Source organism: Pteropus vampyrus, unplaced genomic scaffold (assembly GCF_000151845.1).
Source record: "Pteropus vampyrus isolate Shadow unplaced genomic scaffold, Pvam_2.0 Scaffold34, whole genome shotgun sequence".
Taxonomy (NCBI): domain Eukaryota; kingdom Metazoa; phylum Chordata; class Mammalia; order Chiroptera; family Pteropodidae; genus Pteropus; species Pteropus vampyrus.
Genome location: NW_011888815.1, coordinates 4808871 through 4811255, shown reverse-complemented (window position 1 = coordinate 4811255; position 2385 = coordinate 4808871). Strand labels below are relative to the sequence as shown.

Here is a 2385-nt window from a genome sequence, read left to right as displayed (position 1 = left end):
AAAGTTAGGTCGGAAGGTGAAGGCACTGGAGAAATGCCTCAGGAGCTAAATAAGGCAGGATATTGACTGTTTTCTCCTCGGAATTTTTAAAAAACATTCATGGATGGAAACAGAAGCACCGACTTAGGGTTTTTTTCCCCCCAACCTCTAAAAGGTAACTTTCTTGCTGATAAATTTTCCTCAATTAAAGGTATTAGAGACAAGATCTATTGTGAGCAAATATTAATCTAGAATTTAACTATATTTTAGTCCATCGGTAATGTTTAGTTTTGTTTTGTTTTGTTTGTTTTTATGGGTTTGTTTTTTTTTTCTGGTGGTTTCTTTATAATGTTTAAATGCATTCTGGTTACTTTTTTTTCTTGAAGGTTGAATTCGTTAACTAAAAATTTCATGAAGGAGGCCAGTCTAGGTGTGTGCTCCGGTTTAGTGAGGTGAGATTGTTGGTGAAGGGAATGATAATGAATTGATAATGATAATGATAATGCTTCACCCGTGAGTAGGATAGTATGCACACTTAAGTGTGCACAAGGTCTGATGGGAAGATCACTTCCGGCAGGCACAGGTCTGAGGATGGCAAGGCTTTAGGAGAAATACATTTCAACAGTAATGACCTCACCAGACTTGGGGCTTTCTGTATCACCCATCACCTGACAGGCTTCCCCAAGTAAGGAACCAGTCACTCATTGCATGAAGCATCCAGAGAAAAATGAGATGGACATCCAAAAGTGAAGAATGTTTTTTCTGATGCTGGCCTGATGGTAGTCTAGCCATCTTTGCCTAATGTTAAAGTTGAGATATCCCTTGGACGTGGTTCCATAGTGTAGCGGTTAGCATGTCTGCTTTACACGCAGAAGGTCCTGGGTTCGCACCCCAGTGGAGTCATGGTCCATGGTCTACGACCATGCCACCCTGAACAAGCCCGATGTCTCATCTCAGAAGCTAAGCAGGGTCAGGCCTGGTTAGTACTTGAATGGGAGGCCACCTAGGAAGACCAGGTGCTGTAGGCATTGAAAAAAAAAAAGAAAAAAATTTGAGAGATCCCACTTCTGTTGACCTCTTCTCCAAAAAGGGGCTTGGAAAGGTTACAAATTACACTGAGACAGGTCAAATTATATCAAATGGAAATAAGCATTTTTTATAATACTGATACTCTGACGTGTGATGCAACAGCTTCTGTGTGGATTCTAGTGATGATTTGTGTGTGATGCTAATGCCCCTTCTCTGTGGGATTTTACAGAGGTGGACTTGCCTGCCTGTGAGGGAGCTGGTAGCTTCATATCCAGGGACGACAAATTTTCATTTTAAATTGTATACGATTTCTTTGTTTATTTATTTGTTTGTTTCTGCATCCTATTACCCTATAACAGGCAATGTTATGCCTTCTTTCTTTGATAGTTGGAGAGGAGGTGTGGGGACATCATACACATTCAGGATTCGATCATTTTCATGAAACAATTCAGTGCCCAGGTTATTGAACGGGGACCTGAAAATAAAGAAAGGCAATAGAGAAATAACAAAGTTCCTTGTTATTTTGTTGACATTTTTTTTTTTTCTTAAACCACCTTTTCTAAACCTTAGCCTCAACAGTTACTCTCAATCTTGCCTTTGTCTTGTTTATCTAAAACCAATAGTGGACTCTGCTCCCATCATCGGCCCTGCTCACAGAATGATGACAAAAGAGTCCCAATTCTCTTGTTTAACAGCTCATTCAACACCTATTGCCTCTGGGGACCTTTTAAAATCTACACTTCCTGGCTTCCTGGCTACCAATCTTCTAAGGTGAAAAAAGAGACAGTTTAGTTGAAAAATAGAGCTGTATCTCCCCACTTCTACACTATAATGGTAGAAGTCATGGGTATGACAAGAAAGGCCATATTCAAGAAGAAGATGGGGAGATTTGGGAACAGAAATTAAGATTAAATCCTTTGATTTTGAGAAGTTCAATAAAGTCTGAGTATCTCGTAGCTCATTAATCTAGAATTCATAATAAGCGAGACTGAGGCTAGATTGAAACAAATCTTTGCGTAAAATAATTTGCTGGACAAATTATCAATGTACACAAAACAGTAGGCCAGAATATTTATTTAACGGAAAAATGTCAAACGCTCGAGAGGCGTGTATTTGCATATAATAATGGAATTATTTGTATGTGCAAACTGAAAATCATGAAAGCTGCCTCTCGTGAGAACCTCTGTAATTTATGTCACGATCTGTATCAGAAAATAGCAGACACGACTTTGCTTTTAAAAAAAATTATAACTCTGTTGTAATTATTAAAGTAGATAGGCTTTTCTTCCTAATTAATCTGAATTAGTGTAGTTTTACAATATTTTGCATTGATTATATGATATTCTCTAAGCAAATTAGTAACATAAATCTCCACAC

The 2385-nt window shown here is 38.2% G+C and overlaps 1 pseudogene; it reads left to right on the top strand.

Annotated features, from left to right (window-relative positions):
* The first annotated feature begins 891 nt into the window (after positions 1-891).
* Positions 892-1007, top strand: LOC111738077 (annotated as a pseudogene).
* Positions 1008-2385: the final 1378 nt, after the last annotated feature.